Source organism: Meriones unguiculatus, chromosome 2 (assembly GCF_030254825.1).
Source record: "Meriones unguiculatus strain TT.TT164.6M chromosome 2, Bangor_MerUng_6.1, whole genome shotgun sequence".
Lineage (NCBI taxonomy): Eukaryota > Metazoa > Chordata > Mammalia > Rodentia > Muridae > Meriones > Meriones unguiculatus.
This window is the reverse complement of record NC_083350.1, coordinates 120,360,416-120,370,816: the sequence shown is the minus strand read 5'-3', so window position 1 is coordinate 120,370,816 and position 10,401 is coordinate 120,360,416. Positions and strand designations below refer to the sequence as shown.

Genomic DNA, 10,401 nt, shown 5'->3' with positions numbered 1-10,401 from the left:
TTTTGTCATGTAGGTCCAATAAAAGCAAAAATAATTTATTGTAAATAAGCAATATAGCTGCTTCTAAATGTATATAATAAAGAATATTTCAAGTTATTATTTACAGTTATTCAGTGTATGTTTAGTAGAACTTTACACACTTGGAGTAAAATAAGTTCACATATGAATGGTAATATTAGTAAATTAATTGAATAAAATTTTAGCCTAGAAAAATACACAAAATGGTATCTGAGGTGTTCTTATAAATTGTAATAATTTTTGATATGACTAGCATTATATTAAAAGCTTGTTCTATAGTCAGGCAAATGATAACTACATGAATACAACAACAGACAAACAAAAGAACTATCAGCCTACACTAGCCTCTTTGACCTCAGTTTCTAGGTGTTTATTGTTTGTTTCATTTCCTTTGTTTTTCAGAAATCTAAATTCTAGAAATTGATGTGTTTTCTACTATAAAGTCACCCACTTCTACCCAGCATCCTGAGAAAAAGGGTTGGGTAAAGAAGTGAGATAGTTATCTACAGTGGTTGAATTAACTCTTACTCTGGTGTATTTTATTCTACTTGATAGCCTCTCAAAGTGCCTCCATGTAATTGTTTAACACTTGCAACCATTCTGAGAAGCTATTCTTGTTTTCTATATTTAAATTGAGACATCTGGCTTTGATGTGTGAATGATTTAAGTAAGCCAGGATTAACAACAGCTTACTTTCTGAACAGTTTGATGCATTTAGAATTATAAATTCTTTTTGACAGCATGTTTAATTTCCACATTTGGCCAGTTTGTTTTGTATCAAAGAGTTTGAATTGTAGTGTCCTGTAACCTTGAGGACACTGGATATTCTGAACAATAATGAATTAGTTAGTAGCGCCATTCATATCACCATATGGTGTCACATATCCTTGAATTTTCTTTCTCAAGCGCTGTGCTGGGTGTCAGCTCGAGCTCCCCTCAAACTCTCATACCTCATGTTCCTGGACCCTTAGTTTCTAATTTTCCTTTTTATTAAACAAATTAGAGGTTAAGTCTTCAAGTGAGCCTACAAGATTAACAACACAAAACCCTGGGAGGTCTGGGAGAATTTACCTTTTTATCTGTTTCCATGGTATTGAGTTTAGCGATACACTTTGATTAAGTATTCTTGCCTGTCCTGGAAATTTGTCACGGGGGAATAGTGTGCATTCTATTCTGCATCCTGAAACTCTTGAGAGCACTGAGGTGACCCCAGCCCTTGTAATCTCTAGCAAGTGTCTGTAGAATATTTTGTGAAGCAATGCTCCAACATGTGTCTAGGCTCAGAAAAATACAGGTATGCTTCTGTGGTGGCCCTTTTCTTGGGGATATGGGGAGTCCCCATACTCCAGTCAGTAACCCTCCACGCATGCTCTGTAAGCAAGCCTAATAAACTCATTAGTTCCGCGAAAATGAACATTGGTGGATTGTTACCTTGGTTTGTCCTTGGCACCTAGGAAGGTAGGCATGTTTAAATCTCCATCTGGAACTGAATGTGAGCAACACTGGGCCTAGTCAGCAGGATATGACAAACCTGAGGATGAGTTTGGGAAGAGCAATGGTGTTGTCTCTAATCCGGAGAATGAGATATACAAATGAAGTGAAGTTGATTTGGGGCATAATTACAGAGGGAAAATTGGCATGGTAATTTATCCCTGTAGGACTTGTGGGGTTAAAAGTTGGGACAGAGCCGAAGGGGACAGGGTATTGAGAAATGTCACTACGGTCAGACCAGCTGGGCAGGAGCTGTCTGTGGGGAAAATCTTAGGGTGGCAGTCTTCCCCAGATGAAGTGGTATGCTTTATTGATGGGTGGGGTCTTCCCTGGGTGAATGGAGATACTTTGAGGGCAACCAAAGGTCTAAAACGGACATTACAAGACCTGAACGCAGCCTACCAGGGTTAAAAACATCAGCACGCAGCTGCAGAGGTAGCCCGGATGTGGCTTTGCACCATAAGGAGGGCAACTGCAGGCTTAAGGAGGGAATTGCCGCCAGAAATGGATGTAAGGTTGGAATCTGAGGTACTGGCCTTGGACTTTGCAGGTAAATTGGATGAAAGTGAACGTGAAATGGAGGTATTCACATGCTGCTTTTTACAACCGGGGACCAAACGGGAAAGACTGATAAAACAGACCCCCTCCTGGAACCCCATGGGAGAAGGCAGGTAGCTGAGGAACGGAGTTTCCTAGAAGTAGCAGAAGGCTGTCCTCTGGTGCTACATACCTTTAATACCTAGAAAGGGAAAGCAAAAGGCCCAGCACACTGACAAAGGTCTTCACAATGGTCTGCAGCCAGAGACCATGACAATCAGAACATTCAGTGCCAGGAGCTGATGGAGCTGGGGAGACTTTCAAATAAGCAGTGAATGAGCCCCTTGCCACCTCCTTTGTGAGGCTGTGGGACACGTGAGTAGATGGGGTCAGCTTGAATGCTGCTGCAGAAGCAGCAAAGTAGCAATCCAATGCAGTCATCCCTTCTGGAGAGAAATGCTCCACAAACTAAGACACTCTCCGGGCAACCAGTCCCTGATGGACCATCTGCCTCAGACAGCGATTAGGGGCTCATGCTTATCCGCAGGTGAGGATCTCCTGAATATCAGGGACAGGAAACAGTAGAAAAAGGACAGGCACTGCCTAAGGAACTGGGTATTGGTTACCTGGTATATAATGACCAGTTCACAGGCTTCAGCAAGACTGTATTTACAGGAGATCTAAGAAAGAATTTGATTAAACCAGGACTATGAGACTGACGTAGAACATGGGTGGCAGTTGAGCTACGGGGACCTGTGTGAACTAGGCCAGTCTAACTATTTTGGATCAGCATGTAAAATGTTCACAAGGCACTAAAGCAATAGAAGCAAGTTGAGAGGAGAAGCAGTCAAGCAAAGTGCCTGCCTGTATTTTCTGAATACAAATGAGGCTGGACTTGGGCCTAGCCAGAGTCCTTACGGAAAATACTGACACAACTGAGCCCTGTGATGATGGTCAGCCTGTGGAGGGTTTTAGAGCAGACAAGCAATCCACTGCGAGAGCAAAGAGAAAAGGTGACCAAACGGTTTGTTTAGGTCCCACTACAACCCCCACTAAGGATGAGAACCTTCCTAGTTACTCCCCTGAGGGGGGACAAGGTTGCCTGTCATTCTGAACTTCTTCAATAACCTGACATTTCCAAGGACCAATGGACTTTAAAGTACGTCATCAAGGATTATCTCCACACTCCCACTGTTCATTTTGGGGAAGCACAGGACAGTTACATCATTGTTCTGCCTGGCCTCTGTATAAACGTCCTCTTACATGTGGATAGCATAACACTAAACTTTGAGCATTTTGCTTACTTGGAGACTCAATTAAGAGACAGGCCAGTGCACCAAAGCAGTCATGGAGATTGGATCACAAGAGGTGCAGAAGGCCAGGTGTTGCTGTGGAATTTTCAGTGTAACTGGAAAAGATGCAAGTGATAACCATCAAGGTAACTGGGGAAAGGTGGCAGTAGCTTGTACCTGCAAATCCGAATGATAAAAACAAATGCTACTAGAAAACATGGGGTGATTGACTGGCATGCCAGCTGGTCTTTGTGTCAACTCCGTACAAGCTGGAGTCATATGAGAAGAGGGAACTTGAGTGGAGAATAGACCTCCATGAGATCCAGCTGTCAGGCATTTTCTTAATTAGTAATGTGGGCGGGCCCAGCCCATTGTGGGTGGTACCTGGGTTCTATAAGAAAGCAGGCTGAGCAAGCCTTAAGGGACAAGGCCAGTAAGTAGCACTCCTTCACGGTCTCTGGGTCAGCTCCTGCCTCAACGTCCCTGCCCTGTTTGACTTCCTGCTTTGACTTCTGATATGGAAGCGTAAGCAAAACAAACCCTTTCTCCTCAAGCCACATTTAGTCACAGTGTTTCTTCAAAGCAATAGACACCCCAACTATGACAACTGGTAATCTCAGTGCTAGGATATGGGTTCCTTTCCTTGGGGTTGTTGTTACAGAGGCCACTGGAACAACAAAGGCTTTTGCCGCAGTTGTTGGTTGCATTCCAGCACTGACTGGTTAAGACTCTGTCACTAAAGAGATTGCAAGCTTTGGCTGTCAGGCTTGGAGAAACAAAGCTAAGCCTGGGCCCGAAGTACCTCCTCCCTGCTAGCTAGCTCCTGTGATGGCAGAATCCCTACTGGGAGAATTAAGGCTCGAAGTCCTGTTCTCCTCTGGGTCCTGGAGACTTCACAATGAAAGTGCCAAGCAAAATGTGTCAAGTACTGTAGTAGTGGCTTGAGTGCTTATGGATGGGCCCAAATTTCTGGTTGGGTTTAAGGACAACTTCACACAGGGAAAATCATATCTGGTACCTGGTACAGGGAAGTGGAAATCTGTGGCCAGGGAAGTCGTAGGTTTCAGTGGAGAAGGAACTGCTATGATTGGTAAATGATGTGACAGCTGAAGGAGTTCTCCCCACTCGTGTTCACTACATCAGCCCTTGTTTGTTACTGCATTGTTCATTACATCAGTCTGTGTCCATTTGGGAAATGTTCTGTTCCCGTTTCTCATCCTTTGCCTCACTTGTGTTTTATAGTAAGAGAGATAGATAAACCTCCACCCCTAACTGCCATGAGGTGAAGGCACAAGGATTCCTTCCCTCATTGGATTTAGATGAGGACAGACAGACAGACATCTGTGTCCCCACCCTCTGGGAAGCCTGTGGAAGAGGAGGGCAGGAAGGAGGAGAAGGAAAGGGTGGAGATGTTGGCCGCTGCACACGACTATCCTCCAAGCTTAACAACCGCCATTTTGAGTTCAGCTGTGCCTGCTTGCAAATGATCGTGCAAGCTGGGCGTGTCAACTGGTTGCACCACTTCACAGAGGGGTGAGGAGGGTCGGAAGACTCACCAGAGTAGCCAGCCACTTCCTACCACCCGTTGTATGCAACTTTGCCCTAATTGTACAAAGCCTCTGGGAGAGGCTAAAACACATAGGAGGGGGAGAAGGTTAGGGAAGGGAAGGCTCCATCTATGGAAAAGTCATCCCTACTTGAGAAACAGTTCTAGTGAGGCATTTGTGGGGACAGTCTCTACACTCTAGTAAATAACTGCTCACCTATGTTCTACAAGGAAGCCCAATAAACTCATCAGCTCGAACTTTGGGGGACTCACACTTTGGTCCTTGAGACCTTAGATGGAAGGTATGATTGTTTTTGTCCCCCACAAGAATGTTAACGCCTGCTAAATTAACACATTCCAAAGGTTGTGTCTAGTAATCAAGAAGTCCATAAGCCCAACACAGGGGTCAACGATAAATGCCTGCTAAGGGGACTAAAACTAGTCTGAGGCATTCCAGGCCCTGGATGCTCAGCATTCCAATCTCTCCACAGTCCCAAGGCTCTAATAAGTGTGCAGCTCAGAAGTGTCAACACAGATAGAGCTGCTTCCAGGAACTTCAGTTCTCCTTGATGAGGAAGGGAAAACACTGTGTAGCCTATGAGATAGACTCGGGTTTTGAATAAGTCTCTGGACGGTGAACTTCAGTGCTTTCTGGCTCCTCTTTGCCCTTGGGCAGGACAGTGCAGAAAAAGTTCTTAGGCAGGGTGCTTTTCCCTCAGTCAGTCCAGCCAAGCTCTCATCAGGTTGTAGTTTAGACTTGATTCAATAGCCTCTGCTGAGTGTTCTCTTGTTAAATGATGGTGCTCTCTCGGGGCATTTCACAGGACTGCTCCCCTCCCCCAGAAGCCAAGGGATTCTCTGGTATTTACAGTAAGGATCTGGTAGAGTTCCTGGAGATAAGGAGAGAAAAGTAAGGACACTGGGCTTCCTTGACTGGGTTCCTGGGAGGTTGGGAATATAAAATTTCTGTTATATTCCTGGACAATTTCAAAAGTGTGCAGAAACAGCATTCTGGTAACTTTCAGCCCCAAACCCTTTTCTATCTCCCTCCCACCACTGTCAACTCTTTTTCTACAAGTCTCTTTCTCACATTCATGACATTTTGTTGTTTTGTAGCCCTCTGAGTTTACAGGGTGCACCCCCCCACACACCTTGATCAAGAGTTTGGAACTGTCCATTGGATCCTGGTGGACTCGCGTTCCTCCCATCGCCTAGCCCCTCCCCAAGCCCCAGTGTATAAGCAACTGCAAACAAAGACTGCCCCTCCCCTAGAATCCACTAGTAGTTCATAGTTCATCCTGGAGGGACAGGGCCCACAGGCCTCTCCCAGCCTGTGACTCACTGATGACTGCCCAATCTCCTGCAAGCTTAGAGGTTTAGTCACCTAGAGCCTCTAGCAATTCATCAGTTCCTGTTACAGCTTTCTTACCCAGTGGCTGCTCTCTGGTAAGTTTTCAGTCCCTCTGTTCGATTGTCTCTTTCATCTTGAAACTAGCTAGCTGCCCAGTCCTCAGTTCTGTTCAGCTTCTTTCTTTTTAGGACAGAGTAGTAACTTCTAAGGACCTTAGGAAAAAAAAAAAAAAAACACAAGTCTTCCCCATTGGCTTTAAATGAACAGCATTGTATTTGGTATTATAGTTAATCCGTACTGTAAATAGTGAAACACTGCAAGTCTCAGTGTGGCTGTGCAGTTCGGGAAATTAGCTCCTTATTTATTCAATTTATTTCTGTGCCATCAGACCCAGCATAGTTAGCAAGTGTTCCACCACTGACCCCCACCCCACCCATTCTTAAATTCTTCCCTCTGTAGGAACTGTACTTTTTTTTTCCTTCTCTCTGTCTGGAACCTTTTTTCTTTCATGGTTGTTGGTTTTGGTTTGGTATTTTGTTCCTTAAAATTCTTTTCCCACATCCTTAAATTCTCCCCTCCTCCCCTTGACAGGATATGCTCTTGCATTCTAACAAGGACTATATCTTAACAGTTTTATGGTTTTTATACCTTGTGTACAATGGCAACAACTCATATGTTGCCTTTGCATAGCAATTCCTCTCCTATTTTAATACTAAACTATATGTTAAAACTTCTAGCAGTAATTAACCATCCTTTTTAAAGTAGACTATAATTTCAGTTTCAAATGTGATATCATCTGCCAAGCAGTTTATGTTACTTAAAAGCAAGAAAATGTGTTTTTGCAGACAAATGAGAAAACACTGTCTCATCGTAAAACCTCAACACTGCGCTGTAAAGATCTCTGGATCAACCCTTCACTAATTCTGCCATTCAGGTATAGTAATGTTTTATATATATAAACCTACCTGAGTGGCACTCAAGAAAACCGTAGATCCTGTGCTATGTTATCATCCTCTCTAACATAAGGAAGTGATACCCTCATCCTCCAAATCAGGACTAAGTATAGTATTCACTTACTAGAATTAGTGTACCAAAGTACAAGAAACGAAATGACTAACAACAAATGTTTTCGCTTACATTTCTGGAGGCTGCAACTCTAAAATCCAGGTCTTGGCCAGACTATGTTCCTTCCAAGGCCTCAAAGGGATGCTTCCATGACTCTTGTAGTTGCTGCTGCAATTACTTGCCTTCTGGTAAATAAGCCTGTTCTCTGCCTTCATCATCTCATGACCCCTTCTTCCAGTGTCTGTTTTCATAAGGCCCTCTCTCTGTGTCTGGACTCCTGAGAACAGCAGTTATGCTGGGCAAAGCAACCCAATTAGGCTCCTTTTAACTCAAATGCACCTGCAAGGAACCTCCTCATTCAGAGATCAGGATTCCAACTTTTTGAAAATTGCACTGGTTAGTTTAGTCCAGTTGACACAAGTTAGAGACATCTGGAAAGAAGGAACTTCAATTGAGGAATTGCCCTCACCAGAGTGGCCTGTATGCACATCCATGAGACATTTTCTCCATTAATGACTGATGTGGGTGGGACTGGAGGTGGGCTCACCTGTTAGCGGGCCGTCCTGGTTATATACGAAGGCAGCTTTAGCAAGACAGTAGCAAGCAGCATTTTTTCTTTGGTCTCTGCTTCTGTTGGTCTCAGTCTTCTTCCTTGTCTTCCCCGGGTGATGGACTGTAAGCTGTGAGATGAAGTCAGGATTTTCTTACCCAGAATGCTTTTTGGTCATGGTGTTTATCACAGCAATGGAAAGCAAACTAGGACAGAGGGTCATAACTCAACAACGGGGTTTGGCTCAAAATGCCAACATAGTTCTGAATAATTTTTCTGGAAGTACCTCATTTTTCTACATACTGCACAAAGTAGAAACTGTCTCTGTTGTATCCCTACTCTGATAAGTTTGCATGCCTGCAGTGAATCGGGTGACCATCATATAAAAAAAAAAAACACTAGTTGAAAGGCCGTGTGCTGGTAATCATGAAGCAAGGATCCTGGGAGAGCTTAAACTGCTTTTGGTATCTTATTACTGCTTTACTGGTTCTTGATTGCTCTTGGCAATCTTCGAACTTCTGAGCTGAGAAAAGTGACTTCTCATTTGGCCACAGTGAATAAGATTTTGTACAACTAACACACTTTCTCTCGCTTAGAAGACAGCTTCAAAAGAGCGAAACTGAAAATGAACCAGCCTGTGCTTGAAGGCTGTCTTGTTAGCATTTCAAGAGTGTCGTGTCTGGGTTTAACTGCTCATACAACCCTTCTAGAGGCAATCACATTTATTAGCAACTTAATGTGGCATGTCCTGCGAGCCTCACACAAGCAGATGGGGCCTTTAAGATATATTTCAGTTCAACCCGCCCCACACTCAGTACAATTTTGGTTATACATGTATTAGGTATAGCCTTTATTATGGTAAGGTATGATCCTTCTCTGCCTAATTTGTCCATGGATTTTATCATAAAGGAATGTTAGATTTTAACAAATGCCTTTTCTATGTCTATTGAGACTGGACCATGTCCATTCATTTGATGTGATGTACTGTGCTGAACCATTCTTGCATCCCTAAAATGGAACCAACTTGATCCTGTTACATTCCTTTTTGAAGTTTTACTGAATTTGATTTGATAATGTGTTGCTGAATTTTGGCATCTACTTTTATCAAGGAGATGGGTCCGCTTGTGGGACTTGACCTCTTTGGGGGCTGAACGACCATTTCCACAGGGGTTTCACATCAGCTATTCTGAATATCAGATATTTACATTACAATTCAGAACAGTAGCAAAATTAAAGTTATGAAGTAGCAAGAAAAATAAGTTTACGTGTGGGGGGAGGGTCACACCACAACATGGGAAACTATATTAAAGGTCGCAGCATTAGGAAGAAACACTGGTCTAGAGCTTTCTCTTGTGAATTTGTCCAGTTTCAGTAAAAGGGTGAGGCTGGCCATATATAATGGGTTTGAAAGATCTCTCCCTTTTATTGGGAGAATAATTGGCCTTAACTGGGGGGGGGGGGGATCCTCGCTGGGAAAGCCCAGGACATTTCAAAAGGCAGAATCACTGTAGCCAAAGGTCCTTCTACCCTTGTCAGGATTTCCTAGTCATGGAGAGTAACACCCTAGTTTCATGGAACACTGGTGAGGGCCATGATGTCTATTCCAGGAAAGAGAAATTAGAGTGTATCAAATATCCCAGCATTCTGTTGTTCGTTCTTCATATCCTTTTTCTAAATTTGTTTTTCCTTCATTCTGATTTAATTTGATGTGTATAGCTATTTTGCCTGCATGTATATGTGTACCACATTTGTGCCTAGTGCCTGAGGAAGCCAGAGAAAGTGTCAGATCCCCCGGGACTGAGTGTGTGAGCTTCCAGGCGGGTGCTGGGAATTAAACCCAGGTCCTCTAAAAGAACAGCCAGTGCTCTTAACCACACAGCTATCTCTCTAGCCCTCTCTAAATTTTGTGTATGTGTGCATGTGTGCTTGTGCTCATGTGTGTGCACACGAATGCATGCATTCATGTGTGTGTGCACACTCATGTGTATTTATGGCCGTATGTTATCATATCGTTTGCATGCATCTATGTGTATTGGGATTTCTTCTGACACTACCACTTCCTGCTTACACTACTAAGAGTGAGAGCAGTGAAGATACTGGTATGACCTGTTTGTAATTATTGCATACTGGCTCTTGGGCTTGCAAAAGAAAAACAGATTAGAGTTGGTGATGACAGGCTCAAAAGAAATATGAGAAGCCTGAAGCCACCATCAGTATGGTTGCAGGCAGCGCAGACTTCAGGCACCAAAGAAAGACAATGTTACAACAAAGGACAGGAATTTGGAAGCGGAAGCAATTCCGGTCGGTAAGGCCCAGGCTATGTCTCCACAACTCATTTGTTAAAAACCACAGAATAGAGTTGGTCCAGGAGAGGACTAGATAATGCAAATAGAGATACAGATTTTATAGGCCATGTCAAAGTCTCTCCCAACTGTAAAGGACAGAATTTTATATATCTCAAACATTACTAAAGAAAGGCTTGTTAATGGCAGTCTAGAAGCTAAGGTCCAAGCTGGAAGAGTCGATGTCAGTATCCCAAAATACAGGAAAT

The 10,401-nt window shown here is 43.4% G+C and overlaps 1 protein-coding gene across 2 annotated transcripts in view; it reads left to right on the top strand.

The window, feature by feature from the left end:
- The first annotated feature begins 6,202 nt into the window (after positions 1-6,202).
- Glipr1 (GLI pathogenesis related 1) overlaps positions 6,203-10,401 on the top strand; it is a 30,652-nt gene continuing 26,453 nt past the window's right edge. The window contains exons 1-2 of one of the 2 annotated variants that reach the window (XM_021627403.2): positions 6,293-6,330; positions 7,081-7,169. The gene's annotated coding sequence lies outside the window, so the exon portion shown is untranslated. Of the gene's footprint in view, positions 6,331-7,080; positions 7,170-10,401 lie in introns of both variants that reach the window. The other variant, XM_021627404.2, reaches the window with a different exon arrangement.